At 41.8% G+C, this 16,584-nt stretch overlaps 1 protein-coding gene and 1 non-coding gene across 18 annotated transcripts in view; one reads left to right on the plus strand and one right to left on the minus strand.

Moving 5' to 3' along the window:
- The window catches only part of NFASC (neurofascin), a 275,345-nt gene that overhangs the window by 180,876 nt on the left and 77,885 nt on the right, over positions 1-16,584 (minus strand). For all 17 annotated transcript variants that reach the window (XM_061632201.1, XM_061632200.1, XM_061632198.1 and 14 more), the window contains one exon: positions 8,595-8,662. The gene's annotated coding sequence lies outside the window, so the exon portion shown is untranslated. The remainder of the gene's footprint in view (positions 1-8,594; positions 8,663-16,584) is intronic.
- On the plus strand, positions 4,809-4,973 carry LOC133388193 (U1 spliceosomal RNA). The gene has a single exon (XR_009763678.1). It is a non-coding gene; the product is annotated as a U1 spliceosomal RNA (small nuclear RNA).

Consider the following 16,584-nt stretch of genomic DNA (forward strand, 5'->3'; position numbering starts at 1 on the left):
ATGAATTTAATACAGAGAAGGCATTTATTTGGGACTGGTACAGTGAGATAGAATAATGAGTGACTTTGAACATTGAAGAGCTAGGAAGCCAGCCATACAATCAGAGCTGCTGTTTGAGCAGTACTTGGGCAAACATCAGTCATGGATGGACTGTACAATGACTATGTCCTCCTGGATGTCACTGCAGGTCAATAAATGCTGGTTCATTCTCACAAAGCACTGAATTGAACTCTATTCTAATTTCATATGAATCATTAGTTGCAATATCACTACTTTTTCTCTGGTCCAACTTGAACCCACTTCCTCCAAGTTAATTGCAAATGCAGCAAGGGCTCAGGAGCCAGAAAGCAAGACAATCATACTTTCATTTAAATGCATAACTAAAAGGGGTGGGGGATTGTCAAGCCTTTCCTTTTCACTGCTCCACCAGACCCAGCCATTAAGGACCATTTTCGAGGGAATAACACCTATTTCTCACAGTCACTGATTCCACCCACCACTGCAATTTTCACAGTATACTGCATCCTCCCCACTCCCTAATTTTCTCTCCATCTTGGCTTACGTGCCACAGATGAATACCCACTGGGAGGAGTTTTCTGAGTAGTTCATGGCCCTCAGGCTGTATAAATAAAAAGATGGTACTAAAACGGATATTACCAAAAAGCATTGTTAACTGGTTGATTCCTAAAATTGACCACAAACCAAACAATGACACATAAAAGGAACAAGCTGTATCTTGCGTTATGAAACAAAATTTGGAAAAGCAGCATGAGCTGGCAAATTCCCAAAGGTCATCACTGAGCATTGCAAATCAACAAAATTATTGTGTGGGGATTTTTGGTTGTTAATACCACCCGGTGGCTGTATGGACAAGACTGATTCTTCTCAAGCCATTTTGTTTCTGTTCTTTCAAAATAAGCACATGTCATTGCACACAAAATATTTACACTTTGTGTTGCTATAGCAAAAGACAGAAAGAGCAACAGTTAGTGTTGATGCGCATCATTCTAGAATTCAGCAGTGGTATTAAATGCTAAAGAGATGGTGTGTTCAGTGACAGGCAGTGTTCTGGACTAAGACTGGAAGACCCAGGTTCAAATCACTAAGGACCATGAAGCTCACTGGGTAACGTTGAGTGAGTCACCATCTCTTATCCTCATCTACCTCACAGAGTTGCTGTGAGGATAAAGTGGGAGGGGGGAATCATGCAAGCCATCCTTGGATATAGTAAATAAATTTTAAAAATCAAACTGCACAATAAAAATTAGGGCCAACTCACATGACCAGTAATGATTGTTACCAGACCTCTTTTTTCTCTCCTTTGTCTACCATAGCAGATGCCAACTAGCTATGTGACTAATTTCAACTATAAATGGCACACCAACTCTCTTGCACGCTCATTTAACAAGATTTATACAGTGCCCGATGGCAATAAAATCTCAAAATCTCAAGGCTTTAGCCAACGTTTGTTCTTGGTTTTCTGCTTGTGGTTTGTTGGCAGTGAGACAAACCACCAGCCAGACTTGCATGTTAACACTAAGCCAAACCATGGCTTAGCTCCAGGTAGCATGGTGGCAGCAGGACCAGGAGAGGAGCAAAATTGCTGCAATTTTAGCTCTGGGTGTCCACACAATTTTGTTCTTGCTAAGCCATGTTTTAGCATTACGTTGTGAACAAGGCCATTATGTTGCTCAAGTGCCTAGGCCTTGAGGAAGCAGGAGAAAAGCCTATTTCACAACAATAAGATTCAAACTGGGATATCAAACCGAGTTTGAGATAAGACTTGCATATGAACAGATATGCATGACAAGTACCCCCGAACACCCATTCACAAGCCACCCAATACTGTCAAGAACCATTGCATTTAATTTTACACACACATGCACTTGCTTTTAAATTAAGCATTTCTAAGGTAGCTTGCAATATTAAAATAAAAAAATTGGAAACTAATATTGAAAAAGATTGGTGGCAAAACCACATCCAAACAAAACAATACAGCCAATAAACATACAGGGTTGTATTCAAAGTCCTACTCAAAGTAGACCCACTGAACTTAACATGCTATTCATGTCCATTAACTTCAATGGGTTTATTCTGCTTAAATACTACAGAAATCATTTAAAACTCAGGTGTATATATTATGTTTGTGACTGACATCAGTCACCTACAGAAAAAGGAGAACTCTTTTTTGGGATTACAAAACTGGTAAAATCTGCAGGTGTACTGTATTTCAGTAATCTCAGTGGTGAGGGAACACACATTTCATACTGCAACAGAGCCTTCACCAACTTGTTGCTCTCCAGATGCTGGCTGGGACTGATGGGACTTGTGATCCAAAAAATCTGCAGGACAACAACAGGTTGATGAAGGCTGCTCTAGTGTGTAAAATCATCTCTTTTACAAAGCTGCACTGTTATGAGAGTCTCCAGCAAAACAATATATATTCATGGAAGCTACTGGGGATGACGAGACTTGCAATGTGATAGAAGAGGTCTGTGCAGTAACTACTTCTGTCTTCTGGACTAGATTGATGGGATGCTAATCAAGAAGCTCCTTAACATGTAGCAACTAATACTGGCTCTAAAGCACTGAAAGCTAGCCTGTGGCCTTCCAAATGCTTTTGGACTCCATTAGTTCAGCCAGTAAAGTCAATAGCCAGGGATGATGTGAGTTGTAGTCCAACAACATCTGGTGACCTACACAGGTTGGCCATCTCTTCTCTAAAGAAAACACATTTGATAATCCCATGGGTAGAGATCACTAATCCATCTGTGCAAGTCACCTCCAGTTACCTACTTCTGAGAAAACCCAGCTGAGAGCTCTGCAAGAGCAATGCTATATGCTGCTGTATGAAAGATGAATAGGAGACTTCTGGGTGCCATTTCAACAGACCAGACAATTTCCCATTCTCTGGGGTTAAAACATCCCCTGTACACTTGCTTTGACGCTGTTGGAAGGAGGTAAGGACTGTGACAGTTACTGTAAACTGCCCAGAGAGCTTCGGCTGTGGGGAGGTATATAAATACAATAAATAAATAAATAACATTTAATAACAGGAGACAGAAAAGGCTATTGTTCTCAACATACAGTTTAGGTTTCAAGAAGACAAAAAGTCACATGGTATATCTGCATTATGACTTTTGTTAAATCATTGTAAGGATTATAGCCTGGTTTGCTGGATGGGCAGACACAGGCCTTCATCCAACAGCGCTTTCAAGTGACACAATTTTCATGACTGTGGAATAAAGAGGAGATTCTCCTCACAGCATGAGAAGCGAATGCCAAATGTTCAGCCCTAGCACCCCATCACAAAGCAGACAGTCAATGCAAATCAAGGAGGTGAACTGCGCAGGAAGACAGATCGCACACATGAGGTTGCTAACGTGTGGAAACACCCTTCATCACCCCTCCCTGGAGGCAACAGCATCTGTCATTTTAAAATTAGCAAAAAATTAGCAAAAAAAAAAAAATTAGCAGATTACTAATCTATAAATTCACATCGCAATAACTACAGGAAACCCTGTTTTTTTCTCTCTCCCAGTCGTATGCCGTTTGGTTTCCATCTGTTCTACAGTCTCTTCCTCAAGGAAGCTGCACAGAGGCCATACGGATTTTGATTGCTGATTTTTCCTTCCTCTACTGTGCAGTTTATAAACCAGCATCCAAGGAACAAGGGCTTAGGGCATGCACACACCGCAACACAAAGACTGTATTTTATGACAACTATAGAAACAAAATGTCCACAATTTTTGGCTGGTTGTTTCCAAACAGTATCTTGCCATATTAAACTACTTTCCCAAAAACTATACAAGGGTAGCAAAAATCTATTCTGATCTTTGCTCTAAGCCTCTGGTTTGGGCCCTAGATCCGAATGAGATCTCTCACATTTCTTTCTGAAAACATGGGCGGGCAAGGAAGCTATATAAAATCCCATGATGCAATCCTATGCACACTTACCTGGGAGTAAGCCCCAGTGAACACAGTAGGACCTATTCACATAAACATGCACAGAAATTAGATAACTGTGTGAGAGGATCACAGACAATTTCTCTATCAGCCATACATATATTAAATCTGGTAAAACAACCTAAATATTTTAGCAGATTAAAATATAGGCAAGCATGATGCTTTTGAAAAATGTTATGAAATGATTGTAGTTACAAGATATAAATTGTGTGCATGTGTGCGGTCTTCAAATACAAATCATTCTACCAAAAAAATATACAGCTAAGAATTCAAGATACTATGCTTTCTCAAATCTTAGTAAGGGTTCAGGATTGCAGATGAAAGAGCTCAAGTGACAATTGCATGATCAAGATGGGTCAAATACTGAAAGGGGGAGGGATGATCCTCACAGGCTCTACTGCATGCTATGTAAACAGATTGTGTCACCTTAAACAACCCACTTGAGCACTCTTACCATCAGTCCCCAAGCACTAAAAGGGAAATTTTAAATACTCTCTCACTTGTGGCATAATGAACATATGGAGGAGAATCAGGAATGCATGGTTTGAAGGATATGGTTTCCTCAACTACGGATTCCACCCAAAGGTCTGGAATTTATGAAATAACAGATTGCACATGGGACAGAATTTCTATGCCTTTTAACAGTTCTGTAGAAGGAAAGTTTTAGCAGATGTAGCTTCTCACATTATAGGGCACTAGTGCTGAAAGAAGCTGCACATGCAGAAATCTTCCCTTTGACAAAAAATAAACAAACCATTAAACCATAGCCATGTGCTATATGAAATCTGACAGCCTTATCCACAATCCTTTTCTTTTTAAATTCTCATTCACTAAAAGCTTGGATAATGATTTCAGAATTGGTAAACCTTGAATCTGGAAGGTGGTCTTCCCAGGGTGAGGCTCATCCATTACACTCCGGGTGTGCTGACCCCTGTGATTTCCCCAAATGCGGGAAACTCGACTGCATAATTTATATTTTGTATGGAAAGCTTTTGTATTTTTCTTACTGCTCAGCCACCCTTCCAGATTCATTTGCATGAAGATGCTGAGCACATGGAACCATAGATAAGGTCAACATATGCAAACAAAGCACTGTCCTGAAAGAATGCAGATGGAACACACTGAAATATCCATTTGGCTGAATCCACCAAAGTAACTGGGCCAATCTTCTCCTTTCTACTCATTGTTCGCGATGCTAAATAATGGTGACCTGAGCATCAGTTACATTTCAATTTGTGTCTCAGCAGCAGCAGCGAGGGGAAAGGAGCACAACCAAGGTTGAATAGCTGTGGACTAATTCAACCTCTCAGACACGTTGCTGTCTGCAACAAATCCCCACAGTCAAACATGCTCAGAGGCAGGAGACTCTCCCAAAAGCCCCATAACCTTTCTCTGCATACAATTAGAAATCAGAAATATTAGAAAGCTTGCTACATGGATTGTGCTGCATGTCAAAAAGAGACGGATAGAAGGATATTTAAGGACGCAACTTGTCCTCATTCATTAAACCCAGGAACAAAATCCACAATTTGTCATCAATGTGTGGGAGGGAGGAGGAAATATTCTGCTGTGCCACTTCATGCTTACTGCTCTTGAACTGCAATGCACGAAACATCCCCTTCTGTCAAGTCTATTCCAACTTTGGAATAAACTTCCAGAATTAGCAACAATGTGGAATAAGAACATAAGAAGAGCCCTGCTGGATCAGACAAAAAGCAGATCTAGTCCAGCATTCTGTTCTCACAGTGGCCAATCAGATACCCACAAGCAAGACCTTACTGCAACAGCCCTTGCTCGCTTGGGTGTATTCCCAGCAACTGGAATTTGAAGTAGGATCTAGGGAGGCATAGCCACCTCACCTCAATTCTGCTTACACCTCCTATTCCTTTGCCACCTAGATACCCTGTTCTCCTCCCTCAAGTGTGTGTGCGTGGGAATCACATTATGGAAGAGGATGAGGCAGCAGATAGTCAGTGATTCCAACAAAGCTAAGAAGCCTCTCCTCCTTCATGGAAGTGACTCTGGCAGCATCTTTTGAATCCACAGAGAATGGATTGTATGTGAACAACGTCATGAACAAATGTGCAATGGTTAATGTACTGGGTTTCAGTGTGAGAATACCAAGTTGAAACTTGCACTTAGGAGCTAACTTCACATTGCATTTAGGGTTTTCTACCCTGAAAGGGCAGCTTCAGATGTAGGGTGGGGATTTGAAGTGGAGAAGTAGCAATAAGGTTGTTAACTCCATTGCAAAATTTCTCCTCCTCCTGGCACTTTTCCCATTGGAGGGTTCCAAACACATCTTTGCAAAACACAAACTGGACTAAGGCAGGGGAGGTAAAATTAAGCCCAAACCCATTAAAGCTCCCTGGTTAATACTTTTGTTGAAGAACCCTCTTCCTTCATCTGTAGGCAAGGATGTCTGGTTCCTCCGTCTGGGTTGCCATATCATCTCTCTGTGTTCTCCTACACATGCACACCACAAAAAGTTAAACTATCTCTGTCTGGCTGCATCATGGAATCCTCCGACAGGATGCAACATATCAGAACTACACAGGCTGCAATATGGTGAAACTGTTTTCCTTCCACCAATAAAGCAACATAGCAGGGTAATATTCCCGTGACTACATGCCACTCATCCAAAAGACATGCCACTCATCCAAAAGACATGCCACAAGCAATTTTTTAAGCCATTTTAAGTGTCTGAGGAGAAATGAAGAAGTGATAAATACCCACAATAAGAAGAGTGATAATGCAACACTTCTTTGCCAGGTCCAATACCACCTTACTAACACTTTACTTTTCAGTTTTCACAGACCAATGAAATGCTTCCTTGTTCAAGTTGATATCAAAGATACCATATTGAGACAATTATAGGGCCTATTTTCACCTAGATCAGATTGGCAAAGGACTCTGGGAAAGTTCTCACTACATCTGCAATGAAATAGGGCAATATGTTAATCAAAGTATAGGTAAAACCTTCACACTTTAATCTGAATGGAAAAGAGCACTGATTACACATTTGTCAAAACCGATATATTCCACAGTGAAATGCTATTTCTAACTCTTCATTTTTATTGCTGCAGCCATGTCTGAGTGCACACCCCAATAGTGACATTGTTACTGCTGTTTGACACCAACTTAATTATAGTGCTTGACCATTCAAGTATGGAGATAATGCAATATAACAAAACCGCTTCCTGCCCTTGGCTAACTGCCTGAAGAATAGTGTGGCTCTAAGAACCCTAGAGACTGGTGGATATCATTGCTTTCTTTCTGAAAATAAGCTCCCCACTCTGTTCAAATCTATTAGGCTTGTATTATATTGAGATCAGGGCTGCCTATGTTTCACTGTTCTAGGTCTATACTGAAACCTACTACACCAACGTAAGTTGCAATTATCAACACACACCAGGGACCAAGCCTTAGTGCAAGCCTAGGAAGACCCTGCATGGATGTACGCACAACTACTAAGGCTACACGTCTACTGAGAAGTAAGCTCCATTGGGTTTAATGGGACTTGCTCCCAGGTAAATGTGTACTGGATTTCAGCACGCCATATCGGTACGCCTTTGCAAGAAGCATACATCCCTGCCCCATCATAGGCTGTGCGGCATTACCTGTTCCAAAAAAGTATTTATTTACTTATTGATTAAAATTATAACCTGTTCTGCCTCCCAAAAGAAGCCTTGGGCGGCAAAAAAGTGATAAAACAAAAAATTATTTCCAAAGCATCTTTAAAGAACAATACCAAAATGGACACCTCCTGAATAAATATAGAATTTCACCCACTTATTCAGCACCAAGCTTGGTAGCTCCAGCTTGCATTGGGGATTTAACCTTTATGTGAAAGCACATTTCAAGTGGCAAAGAACTACCTGTAGTTGTCAGTGTGGATTATAACATGGAGAGAATTTATTTAAACATATGAAGTATATTTATTCAAGATTTATCTGAAATACAAGCCTCAGACCGAAGAGAGTTGCTTGCATAGTTTTATTTCAGCCAAGGGCAATCTGATGTTTCAGAAGGTGGTCTGCTGTGCAGAGCGTCTGCCAGGTATATGTGTGTGTGTTTGTTTTGATGGTGGCTTCTGTTGCTTCAACAGTAACAGCTTTAAAAGCAGCCAAAGAACAAGGTAAGAAGAGCAGCTCTGGACTGTAACAGCACCCAACAAAGCCGAGTAGCCTTAGTGTTCCCATTTTAGGGATGGGGGAAACTTGGTTTGCTTTGCATTTTAATGCAAACTTACCTTCCCCAAACAATATATGAACGGAAACATAGCTTCAAAATTTGTACTTCTCTAAATTTTACAATGCAGTGCTCCAACAAAACGTTTACAAAAATGTATATATTAGGATGATATTGGCTTTTCTAGACATGTGAGCTAAGACATTTGGCATCAGGAATGGGCAACAAAAGTTATCCTGCAAGGGGTTTGACTTGATTGACCAGGAGGGCTCTTCTAGGACTAACGCTGCCTCTCCAGCCTTTCATCTTTTATAAATTGTTAGATTACAACTTCCTTCATCCCTGACCATTAGCTTTGCTGGCTGGGGATGGCTAGTCTAATGGTGGGATGTGTGAGACAGTTTTCAGAATTATCTGAATAAAGCAGAATGTCTTACCTTAATACTGTGGTTCCGGGTGTTTATGTAAATACTCTTGTCTCAGTCCTGGATTAATACTGAACAGTCTATAGAATAGGAGAGAAAGGAGAAAGCAAGAACAAGAGTGAATGGCTGGCTTGCAAATCAATAGCTAGGAAACTATTTTAAAGTGATTACAAGGAGCCTCCAGAAGTTCTAACCAAGGTTTTGATGAAGGGATTCATTTTAAGCACACAGACACCTTGAAGAGCTCTGTTTCCCCCTCCTCCCCCAAACTACCAATTACAAATTCTAGAAGCTTTTTCCTTTTTGGGTATATTTTATTTTATTATTCTCCTGTCCAAGACCCTTCCAGTCTGACTGTATATTTCTTCCTCACTCTGCAGCTCTAGATATATATATATATATATATAAACTTTTGTCCCAATCCCTTGGAAAAGCAAAAGGTGCATGGCACATGCTTTCTTTTTATCTGTCTCTTTGGAGGGGGACGTTGATGGGGGAGATAAGAACATAAGAACATAAGAAGAGCCTGCTGGATCAGGCCAGTGGCCCATCTAGTCCAGCATCCTGTTCTCACAGTGGCCAACCAGGTGCCTGGGGGAAGCCTGCAAGCAGGTCCCAACTGCAAGAACACTTTCCCCTCCTGAGGCTTCCGGCAACTGGTTTTCAGAAGCATGCTGCCTCTGACTAGGGTGGCAGAGCACAGCCATCATGGCTAGTAGCCATTGATAGCCCTGTCCTCCATGAATTTGTCTAATCTTCTTTTAAAGCCATCCAAGCTGGTGGCCATTACTGCATCTTGTGGGAGCAAATTCCATAGTTTAACTATGCGCTGAGTAAAGAAGTACTTCCTTTTGTCTGTCCTGAATCTTCCAACATTCAGCTTCTTTGAATGTCCACGAGTTCTAGTATTATGAGAGAGGGAGAAAAACTTTTCTCTATCCACTTTCTCAATGCCATGCATAATTTTATACACTCTATAATGTCTCCTCTGACCTGCCTTTTCTCTAAACTAAAAAGCCCCAAATGCTGCAACCTTTCCTCATAAGGTAACCAAGGGTATGGCACCCACAGCACTTCTTAAAAAATCCAAATGTACCCACAGGCCTAAAAATGTTGGCAACCCCTGACCTAAACCATGCAAAATCCCCAGTGATAACTGTTGGCGTGTGTGCGTTGTTGCGTGAAACAGCATACATTACGTTGGAGTTAAGCTGAGCAAGAAACTTCTTCAGAGCATTAGAGCATGTTAAGAGTCTTTATTAAGACATTAAGGCTTTTCAGCAGTTTCCCCCCCCTCTAGCTCTACAGCACATTTCTCTCCGAAAGCAAAAGTAAGACAGCCTCTCAGGTCAGAGGCATGATGCAGAAGGACACAACTCACAGACTCTGTTAGAATTTTCCCAGTCTATATCTTGATGGTTACCATAACAACGGCCTTCACTGTCCGTTCCCAGACTGGGCAAAGACATAACTCCTCTTAACTTTCAAAACTTTCAGACTTGATGGAAAACTACTAGGCCTCATGCCAACATAGCATAGCTTTTTAATGGGACACAGATTTATGAATATTTATTTATTTAATTATTCATATACCATTTGATTGTGAAAGTGAAAGTTCTTTTGATTGTGATAAAACCTCAAAGCGGTTTACAAAAACAAAATAAAGCTAACAAGAAAGCAATACATAGGGACCACACTGAGCAACAATTCTCCTGTCCAAAACCCTTCCAGTCTGACCGTATATTTCTTCCTCACTCTGCAGCTCTAGAGAAATTAATAAAAAATAATAGCCCCAAGTAATGCAAACTCTCCTTTCCACTTCTGTGAGGGGTTTCATTGCCATTTCCTGTGTGATCTATTATCTGTCAGCTTTAATAATTATTCATTCATGCATGCTAGCCACTTTGACATCTGTAAGGGCGGTAGCTCTAAAAACAGCAAATCCTTTAACTCGTGGCTACACAATGCAAAAGACTCTTTTACGCAGATTTGATTTCACAAACATGTGCAGCTACATTTTATTTCTAAAAGCATTAAATTCTTCAGGGTCTTCATAATTTCTCATCCTGTCTGAAAAATTGACTATGGAGAGCATCTTATTTTGGTGTTCAAAAGCTCATGCCATTGAAAATGACTACCACATTTTCTCTCTTTTTTGCTATCCAGACAAAACTAAGCTACATTCAAATAGTTTAGCCCAGTACACCAACACAGCTTTCCTAAAATAACAGAAAAATAAATAATGAGAGAGGAAGCAAAGATCTAGGCATGCAGCTGAAGAAAAGAAATGTGTTAAACAACTATGCCATTCTTTACAAAATTGATTCCCAGCTCACACCTATGAACAAAACTCATATTCACATCAAATACTCATTCTAGTTCCACACACAACTGACTCATTCCTGCATAACATTAATATCTATATGTTGCAAGACATTAGTGGAAAGTAATGATAAAATAGTTTCACACATACTTATTTCTACCCCACTTCACAAACACACTGTCATGGTCGGCGCAGCCCACAATGCCTAGCATCTCCCTCACACTTGGTAAAGACCCAGATAACCACATTCAAATACAGACCCGGATAGACAGGCATTTCCCCCAAGGAACCATTGCAATTCTGCCAAATACTTACCCTAGGTTTGGGAGATTCCAAAAATACATTGCAAGGTCTTCTGGATCAATCAATGTGACTTTGAGACACATAAACAGGCTCAACCCACCTCTGTATCTCCAAGTATCAAAAAAGCACTTCAAAACACAATAAGACACACTAGGAAATGAGTCAACCTTTAGTTTAGCCCTCACAGGTAAAACAGACTGCTAGCTCTATGCAGAAACCGCAAGGCAGAATTTGAAGTGACAGTTAATCGCTTAGCCACAATATTATGAGGCAAATGATGCATTTTAAAGAATAGAAATCCTAGAAGAAAATCCAAGCGCCTTTGTAGCTCCTGAAAATCCAATAATAGCTTAACAGGAACCCATCTAGGATTGTTAGTATAAGATAACAGTTTTAGGAGAAGTATATGTTTAGATGTAAGTTTGTATCCTCAAGGCAAGGCCTACACTGCTTAGTTTCACCACACAACCTGCAAGAGCTCCAATGGCTCAGCAAGCGGGGCTCCTCCAGATGAGTCACAAGGGAACCACTGAGTAAAGTAACATTTAGTGATCACCTGAGACTCATTTTAGTAAACTTATTAAGCATTTTTTCTATAGATGTATGTCATCATAAAATAGGTATAAATACAAGTACCCTAGATTGAAAGGGGGCTCGTGATCCAAAACTTGGCTGCATCCAAGAGATCGAGACACAGGCTTGGTGAGACATGTTCTTATATTGTAAGACCTGATCAATGCTCTTTTAATTATTTTTAGGGACAGTATTTTCTGTATTAGGGATAGATAGAGTTGTAATATTCATGGTTGCTCTTGCTGGCTCTTCTTCAAAATAACATGTCTCTCCTATAATACTAAGAAAGGTATTGGAGGCTCTTTTATGAGGCCTTGCTTACTCACAAAGGGAACCATTGTTCTTAGGAACGGTAATGCCATTTGGGGTACAAGTGCCTGAAGAACAGGTTACCACAACAACACAAAGTATGCAGTGATTCTTTAGGCTACATCCAAAACACTAACTGTCTGGTTCTAGGCTAGTAATATTTGACTCTATGGATCACACTGAAATCTTTCTAGTGCTAATGTATTTCCAGTAATTGCATATTACTCTGCTTTCTTTATGCTTTAATCAACAGTCAGAGACCTATGTCCATGTTATCTCTGCCAGTTCTTTACCCATCACTTTTCCAAGGCCATATCAAACAATCCCATTTCCTCCCAATCCTTTTATTTCATCTGTTGGTTTAATCAGCTGCCACTTTCCATTTGACTTCTATTCCTGACTCCATCAGACTGTACCCTTATTAAGAATTGCTGGGTACTCTCCATACTCAAGAATTACCAGGAAGGAGGGAAGTGAATTTCAGGATCAAGTTTTAAAAGTCTAACTCTGTATTCAACAAACCTTTTACAATGGATCCAACAGTAACCTTGCTTTGCCTTTCAAAATGCCTGCTGGTAAAACTCCTTTACTTCATGTTAGGGTCCCAAAAAGAATTGTTGGCTCATGCCAGGACAGAACATGCTTGCATAGAATATGCTAAAAATGTATCTGAGAAAATACAAGGTCAACAACCCAAACCTAAATTATTTATTTATTTTATTTTATTTTATTTCATTTTTTATTTCATTTGTTTGGGGAAGTAAGTCCCACAGATTTCACTGGAAGCAAGTTATGTCGGCATAGTAGGTTGTCCTAAACTAAATTATTCTGAGTCAGGAATTATGCCTTATCCAAATAGATAAATAAATTGCAGGAAAGAGGGAAAATAAAACAAACCACATATTCACATTTCTAAGCCTTAGTCAGTAAGAACATTTGTTTCTAATGTCAATTTAGACTTACAAAGCTTGGTTCTGTTCCAAAGAGGAGATGAAGCCTTGCCAGCAGAAGAGATTTTGCACATACAGTAGGGCCCCACTCATACAGCGGGTTACGTTCTGGACCCCTGCTGTAAAGCGGAAACCACTGTAAAGCGGAACCCATTGAATAGAATGGCACGTGATGCCCGAAAGCCGCCGTAAAAGTGGAACAAGCACCGTATGAGTGGGGCTTTACTCTAATTGCATCTAATTGAGACAGCTGTATTAGTGAAGCGCTATAAAGCGGGACCCTACTGTACAGATTTTGAGTACTACAGTCTGAATGACCAGCTTTGTCAAGGTCCTCTCAGGTGTGTCTATATTGTGTGAAATCTGTGTCTCATCTGAGATTTCAGTGACAGAAGTTTTCCAAGGAACAGATCTCTGCTAGTAAATTCACTTCATTAACAGTGTAAAAATACAGCTGTCATGCTTCAGTGATACTGGTCTTTCACCCAATTGTTGAGCAACAGGACTGTCATGTTTCTATGATAAATAATCTACATTTAAAAACCAAGGATGCCTTTTCTCAGAAGAGTAAGTCATTATTATAACAATTCCATGACAAGTAGTTAAGAAATGTCTGGTCACTGACTACAGGAAGTTCCACTTAATTGGGGACAAATGCAAAGGATCCAAGTCTGGTCAGGAAGGGCTACAGAACTTAGTCAAGTTCAGTATGGTTAATAAAGATCATTAGATGATAGACCTACATGTCTCAGTGCCACCCAGTACTATGCATCCTTCTGACCAGGAAGATTAGATACAGATTTAAGTTGCCCTCCTTTTCCCAAAGTCCATCTTCAACCACACGTGGTTTCCCTGTGCTGCAAAAATGCCTTTCACATTCTTTACAAACCTCAGGCCCTTCAAACAGCTGTGACAGACTAAAGGAGCATTGAATTTGACATTCTATCCTTCAGCTATCTAACGTATAACCTTTAGATAATATTGTAATGCGCAGAAGTGGGTGTGGGGAAAATGAAACAATTAAGTGAAAACTGAGGAAGACAGGTAGAAGTGGTGAGAAAGGTGAAAGAACTGGATCATCTGCCTAGCTCTTTGAATAGCACAAGGCTGTCTAGCAGGCTCATGCCCACTCTGGTTCCTTCTGCTCTTCTTCTTAGGGATGCCTTCAGATGTCACATGGTCCAGCAGCAGTAAAATTATTCTTGGTGTTCTAACAAGCAAGCCCATTTGTTAGTCCTAATTGTTAAAACATCTTTTAAACTGGAGGTACTACTGTGGTGGCTTGCCCCCAAAGTAATATGCTAACAGATCAAAACAAGGAAATGGAGCAGAAGCCTGTGCCAAAGTATGGTGCCTAGGATGCTGTCATGTTTTCACCTGGCTCCTTAAGAAGATGAGGGACTCCCCAGTAGCAACACAAGTGAGGGCAGCATCCAGAGTCTACCCCAAAACCAAGGGGGTCAGACAAGAATCAGAGGGAGCCTGCTCCACGAGCTAGAGGGAGCCCCAGCTGATGAAGCGTCAAGGCCCCAGCTGACAAAGCATCAAGGCGAGTTAAGCAGCAGAGCGAAAAGAGGATAAGTAGCTCCCATTTATTCCATTATTTAATTGAAGTAAAACAGCTCAGAGCAATAAGTAATAAGGGCAGCCCAAGGTCACCCTGAGCTAGGAGCCAAATCCTGAAAGAACCTATATCTTAGGAGACAGATCCTAGGAGAAGGAAGCGTATAGAAAGCTAGTTTTCAACACCACCCTAGCAGGAAAGCTTCAGGGGACACTGTAAACAAGGCTAAATTCCAGTCGGAGAGAAGGGGAAAAAGGAAACTCCACCGATACATACAGGGAGAGAGTCAGCTCAGTCCTTGCTAAAAAGGGCAGCTTCAGCCTTCCTGAAACACAACCACAAGCTCTGTTTCCCTAGGTTAAAGAAAGGTCAGGCTGTTCTAGGTGGGAAAACAACAAACAAAAAAGACTTGCCTGGAAGGCGTAGCCCCTTGCTTAGATTAAAAGCAGCCAAAAGCTCAAACAGCCCCGCCCCTCGCTCAGGAAGGAAGCCTGCCTTCCTGCCTTCAAAGGAAGGAAGCCTGAGAGAATACTAAAGAGTTAAGCCCCAGCTGATAGCCATCAGCCTCAAGTAACACATCATTGGCTGGCAGCAGTAGCTGGGAGGAACCAGCCACACATATAAAGTCAGAGCACGCTTGCGAGGGAGCCTGCTCCACGAGCTAGAGAGAGCCCCAGCTGACAAAGCGTCAAGGGGAGTTAAGCAGCAGAGCGAGTTCGGCAGCAGGGCGAGGAGGCCAGGGCCCCCCACTCTGCCCGTCTGTTCCCTGAGCTCAACTAAACGGCAGTCTCCAACCCATTGACATAATAAACCTTAAACAAAACTATGCAGGTAAGAAGCCAGCAGGGGTGTGGGGGCTTTCCAGTGTTTTGCACCGCCTGCAGCATGTACGACTATCTGCCTGTTGGACAGAAGTCGTGGGTGTGCTCTCGGTGCAATGAGCTCCTGGCTCTCTGGGAACGACTTCATTTCCTTGAGACCAAGGTGGCGGACCTGGAAAAGCTGAGAGAGGCAGAGAGGTGTGTGGAGGAGGCCTTCAGGGACATTATAGCTGTGTCCCACTCCAACGATGATAGCTCTCCTGCTATCATGGACAACGATGGTCTCGGGGAAGGAGAGCATCCAGCTGAGGAAGAGGGAAACAATCCCTTAGAAGGGACCCATTCCTTGGGGGATGAGCAGCTATCCTCTCGTGCCGAGGATATATCTCCAGGGGGTGGAGGGATCCTTGTAGTGGGTGATTCGATCATTAGGAACATAGACGGTGGGGTGTGTGATGGGCGTGTAGACCTCAAGGTGTTTTGCCTGCCTGGTGCGAAGGTTGCGGATATCGCCCGTCCTTTGGATAGTTTGGTAGACAGTGCTGGGAAGGAGTCAGTGGTCGTGGTGCACGTTGGCACCAACGACATGGGGAAATGCAGCCGTGAGGTCCTGGAAGCAAAATTTAGGTTGCTAGGTAGGATGCTGAAAGCCAGGACCTCCAAGGTGGCTTTCTCTGAAATGCTACCGGTTCCACACGCAGGACCAGCCAGACAGGCCCAGCTTCGCAGTCTCAATGCGTAGATGAGACGATGGTGTCGGGTGGAAGGGTTTGGATTTCTTAGGCACTGGGGAACATTTTGGGACAAGCCGGGCCTGTACAAAAGGGACGGGCTCCACTTGAACCAGAATGGAACCAGACTGCTGGCACTTAAAATTAAAAAGGTGGCAGAGCAGCTTTTAAACTGACTGAGGGGGGAAACCCGACAGGAGCTGAGAAAGGTCCGGTTCGGAATAAACCTCCCCCCTGGGATAAAAACCAAAGAAATGATGAAATTTTAAAAGGGGTAGGCCTAGAAGTAGGCATTGTGAGAGCACGGGCACAGGATATAAATTCAGAAGAGCAAAATTACCACAGGCCTAACCACAAGTGCCAAAGACACTTGAAGAGAGACACTGCTTACAAGTGCCTGTACGCTAATGCTAGGACCCTGCGAATCA

Source organism: Rhineura floridana, chromosome 6 (genome assembly GCF_030035675.1).
Source record: "Rhineura floridana isolate rRhiFlo1 chromosome 6, rRhiFlo1.hap2, whole genome shotgun sequence".
Classification (NCBI taxonomy): domain Eukaryota; kingdom Metazoa; phylum Chordata; class Lepidosauria; order Squamata; family Rhineuridae; genus Rhineura; species Rhineura floridana.